This window comes from Melanaphis sacchari, unplaced genomic scaffold (genome assembly GCF_002803265.2).
Source record: "Melanaphis sacchari strain LSU unplaced genomic scaffold, SCAv2.0 Contig123_pilon_pilon, whole genome shotgun sequence".
Classification (NCBI taxonomy): domain Eukaryota; kingdom Metazoa; phylum Arthropoda; class Insecta; order Hemiptera; family Aphididae; genus Melanaphis; species Melanaphis sacchari.
Genome location: NW_020270491.1, coordinates 927,415 through 933,414, shown reverse-complemented (window position 1 = coordinate 933,414; position 6,000 = coordinate 927,415).

The window sequence follows — 6,000 nt, the reverse complement described above, 5'->3', positions numbered from 1 at the left end:
TTTTGCACAACGCAACAAGCTTTTTATTGCGATTATTCATTTTATATAGCTGTATTTTAACTATAACGTATTTATAATTGACTTATGCTTTCAAAAAGTTTAAATTAAATTTTCATTGATGAATAAAAACAACTTTAATGAGTAAATGAGTTGTTGGACACGTGCAGATGTGCAATAATATTGTAATAATAATATTATGATAAAAATTTAATAAAATAAATGATCTTTAATTTATATCAATGATCTTTTGGATGATAATAATATTCATGTCGTGTGGGTAATCACCATAGTATTGTTATTTATAAATAGATATTTATGATTTCCTATTTTAATATTTAAATTATTATCAATGTTGTTTACTTTTATAGAACTAAAATATTATGATTATTATTTGTTAATAATATAATGACCAACTATGCAATTACTTTATGCACGTATTCAATTTTTGCATGACGACGACGCAAAACATAAAATTACTAATTGAAGTAACTAGTTTGCTATTGCCCATCTACAAAATTTATCACCTAGCCATCGAATGATATCAAGAGAACAGTCTAGAATCTAATGTTTTGATATAATCACGATATTACAATTTTTTCAGCATTTATTATGAACGTTATCCACTGGTAACTCTAGAGCCGGGGTCCGAAACCTGCAGCCTGTGTAGCGATTTTATGCGGTCCGCCACTACAATTTAACATTGTTATAAAAATATAGAATATTATATAAAGTATAGTGTAATAATATAAAATAATTATTTTCAATTAATATATAAAATAAAAGATACCTGTTGACTTAACAAATTTTAATGATGTTTAAAAACATTTAACCAATTATAAAAATGGAAAATTTAAGAATATAAATAGTGAAAAATTAATAATTGTATAATTTATACAATAAAAATTAATAAATAACAATTTGATATAACATTCACTCTATTAAGGAAAACGAAGAACATTAACAAGTGATGGAGTAAAATGTATGATTTAAACGGTTAAGCTGCCCACTAATGCTGTTGAAGTTTCTGCTGCTGTGGTTGGTGTTTCCATCGAATCAGGCTTATCCAATTCGTTGTTGTTCTAAAAAACAAAATCATAAAAATATTTATATTTTACAAATATTAATAGCCCACAGTAGATAATATACATGTATTTTATCTGTAAAAATTTAAAATATTATTTGAAAACATCAAAGAATATTCCAGCCTAACGAATTTGTCCACAGTATGCATTATAATCGGTAATATAGGTCAACATTAATCAACAATTGTTTTTGTTTAAATACAATATAATACATAAATCAATCAAAGGTTTTTGTTGATTAATTATTGTTATTTTAACAATATTATATTTAGTTTTTAAAATGTATTTCTTAATAAGTGGCAGTCTGAATTGAAAACGAAACTACTGAACATATTATTTAAATACCTAGTTGAAACTACAGCAGCCACAGTAGTAGATTACGTGTAAATATAAATATATACTACATGAAACTGTCTAAAATAGGAAAATAAATTTTGAAGAACAAATTAAATCTAATAAAAACTATATTCCATCGAGAAACTATAACATAGACTATATTATTAAAAAAAAATACAGCAAATATAAATAATTCATAGCATCATTGAGCAATATTTAAACAATATAAAACTACAATACAATCCAATATATCCAGGGGTGCATTAAAATTTAATACATTGGGGGGAGGGCAAAATTATTTTGCACCCTTGGTATATTTTATGAATATTTATATAAAAAATGTAGTACTATAATCCAAGGTTTGTTTAGGGTTAGATAAAAATGAATGGGTTTTAAAATGATTAAATTTATGTTTCAAAATACAGATATTACAATGAGAATTTATAAATTAGAGCCGGAACATAGAATAAAATATAATCAAATAGCAATTACTCCGGAAGCAAGGGATACATTACAAATAGAAAAAAACAAGAAGAACAATACATAAGAAGTAGAAACACACGACAAAATATTGAATAGGTATAATAAAATGAATACTAGATAAAACATTTTTTTATGCGTAATCATTTATGATTTTTAAATTAACAAATATATTATTTAAATAAACATAAATTATCAGTGACATATTTTAGTTTAATAAGATAATATTGTCATAATTACAGATAGATTTTTCTTCATTTCATCATATCATTAGGCGTCGGTACAGCGATAGTGTAGAGCCTACAACACGGACCAGTCATATTTGCAGACAAATAAAATAATTATTTAAAAAACAATAATAATTAATTTTTATAATGAAATAAAAATTATGCCACTATTGTGGACTATATTATACTATTTTAATCGGTCGTCTGCATGTTACTAATAGGTAGGTATTATTCTCGTGGTAACTGTTGCTACGATTATAATATATTTATGTTACTTTAATTGGCTATCGAGTTTGGCAACTATAATAATAATTAACATAACATGTACACGTAGTTTTATTTTAGTGTAGTTCTGCCGTTTAAAAATAATTTACCACATTTTAGTTAGATAAGTATTTAATTAACGTAGTATTTGTGTACTTTGCGAAAAAATATACTGAACCTAATCATTTGTGTATGTAATAAAATTTATAATAATTTATTATTATGCATAGCCTACTATTTTTATACAGCATAAATATTAAATACTGTACACTTTTCATTATCAATACATTTTTTGTATATTTATCATTATTTTGAAACAGTGCTATATTTCATTTATACGCATTACGCAGCCTTTGTGTATTCATAAATAACCACAATTTTTAAAAAAATAAATATAATACCAAACTTAGTTTTTATTATAATAAATTAATAATATTATACTTAAAATAATAATATTAGTGGTACTTTTACTTACTAATTTGTTTATTACTTGCAAATTTGAAATTGTTTGTTCAACTTCAACTGTATCTAAGTCAATTGGAACTTGAGCTGGTGCCTCTAAATTAACACAGTGAAAAACCTTTGATGAAAAAATTAACCATTAAGATATTATAAAATAAGAGTAATATTTTTATTAAATACTAGATCGGTCTTCACCTCATTAGCTAAATTATATAACTATATAATAATATCAGTAATACGAAAAAATACAACAGACCGATACTTGAACTACAAAAGCTGCCAAGATCAAACAAGTTCTTTGGATTCCCAATCCCATATGTTAATTGATATTTTAACGTAGTAAACTTTTAGTCAAATTTTATAAGCATTTTTTTAAATACGACATCGTCATCTATGCTTTTTTGATGTCTGACTCATATTCTAATGCTAAGCTTTTAACTCCTTTAAAACTTTGTATTTTATATTTTTATGTAATTATTATAAAATATTGTAGGTATATATTTATGTAATATATTATCATTATTAACTTTTGAGTCAACATCGATTTATCGTAAAATCGAGGTGTGAATAGGCTGCTGTAAATTTGCAATAGGTACCAAAAAAGAGTTCTAAATGTTTTAAAATGATATTGCAGTATAAAATATAATAATGCCTGTATAAGTTTCAAAAAAACTGAAAACAATATTTTGTAAATAAAGAAAATAACAAAAATTATTAGGTAGCCTTCTTTTAAACATCTAATCTCATCCAAATTTGAACTTTAATGTCTATAAAAATAAATTTTTTTCATAAAATTATCTAGATTTTTTGATTTTTTTTTTACTTATATTGAAACTTGATCAAATTTTCAATTCTTAGTTATAAATTATAAAAATAAACATTTAATTGTATACAAATTTTAACGTATTTTATCGAAATTTAATCTTCGTGTAAAAAAAAAAAAAAATCGTGTCATTTAATCTTATATATTTTAAAATAATTAGCTATAGTAATAACTCATAAGAAACCTTGTGTTAAAATTTTAAGTTTTTTGACCAAGCAATTATCTTTACACAGCAATGTATAGAAAATTATACAAAAATATATAAAAAAGATAATCTAAGAAAATCGATATTTTCAATTATTTATAAATATCTCAAAAAGAGTCGAAATATATTATTATACCGTGTGGGGAAAATGTTAATATAAACTTTTAGTAAAAATTTAAAGCATCTAAAGTTATTCATTTTTGAATTAAAATAAAACAAAATAGTTTTTTGATAAGAAATTGTTATTTTACGCGTGAGTATCCAATTTCATTAACTGTTAATATACATTCAGACACTCAAATAAAATAAATTAATTCTTATGCTAACTTTTTTTTTAAATTTTAATTATAACAATTTATTAAGAAAATTATTTTAAATTTTCATACCTTAGGGATGAATATAAAAAATTATGTTTTACATTTTTAACTACGAAATAATATGCAAATTTTCGCGATTTATATAAAATTTCAACTTCCAACACTCATAAAAACTTACTGTGGATTTACACTCAACATTTTTTTTGTGTCTGTTTTTACTTAGCAAAAAGTTTTCTACTAACAATTATTATTGAAAAAAAAATGTTTAAAAAAGGGTGGAAAGTACATAACCGTTTTGCTGCTCAATAGGATTGGAGTGTAACTTTATGTCACTTTATTATCTACTATAATAAATTGTACCTATACACTGTACGAAATGCTTTTAACGATGCTTTATACATACCGAATACAGCGTAAAAAAAACTATTTATTCAATTTATGCACGCGTTCCTACGCTCAATGTGCTATGGTTTATAATTAAAGCTGGAGACTTATAGAAGTTTGCATGTTTTTCAATAACCATTCATAACATAGCTTAGTTGTATAGAAAAGCAATCAGTACAAATTTCACGTATTTAATTAAAAAAAAAAAAATTAAAACAATAATGTGTGACACAGAAAATAATATTTTATACATAAGTACTATACACTAATTAAAATTAATTTTTTAAAAATTGAAAAAAAAAAATTAAAACAATTAAATATAAATAATTTAATTATTTATCTACTGTGTATTTTTCCTTTTATTTGTGTGTAATGAAAAATATAGTCAGTTGGTAATTAATTATACGCCGAATATAACATCAGTTGAGGTCAATTCGTCTATTTCGTTTATTAGTATCGTAAATGTTTTCGTCTTGTGTTGATACAGTTAGTATAATAATTATATTCTAGACTAAGTAACTGCATCACAATAGAAACGCGCACCGAAAACGAATATGAAACAATAGTAGGTACCAAAGTAGTATTATAATTAGGGTTAAGATTATAATATCCTAAAAAGTTTCAAAAAATGACTTAAAAAACTCAAAAACTGTACTATAAAAATGCATTCAAATTTATTTGCTATAGCTTAAAAATTGGAAAAAATTTAAAAATAATACTATACAATAGTGTATTTTTTCAATTTTTGTTTTTTTTTTTTTTTTAATTGTGTAATACGTTGTTATGTGTTTAGTTAAATGATCTTTTGTTTTTTTCTTAATCATTAGCAAAAAGGCCTATCTATGAGAAAATATTTGTTATCAACAATAACTTATGTCGTGTTATATAATTTATTATTCGTAGCGTCGGCAATTCGTTAAAAGTCTCTTGTTAATCGCAACAATTTTCGTTAATTTATGAAAAAATTGTGATAAATGTTCTACAAATAATGAATATGCACTAAAAATGTCAAAAATGTTCTATAAATCCATTTAAGGTTAATTTAGTCAAAAAATACAAAAAGATGCAAAAAAAAAAAAATTGCTTTAAAATAATCAGCATTGCCCAAAAGACGTTTTATACTTACAAACCAACATTTCGAAACAGCAGAAGAAAAACGCCTTTGCATCAAAATCCCAACTTTTATCTGCAAAATGTTTGCGACTTTATTCGATTTGAACGTCTCGACGAGTTGGCGCGCGCGAGCCGAACCGTAGACGACACAGCTCGACCGGGAGGTCGGCGGCGGCGTCTTGTCGGTAGCGTCCGTGAATTCGGATCGGACACGTACGTCGGAGTCGCTTATCAGTTAGCCGTCGGCGAGGTGCGCGACGACGACTTGCCGATGTGGCAGAAGCGGTCATTTTGATAACAACAGTCT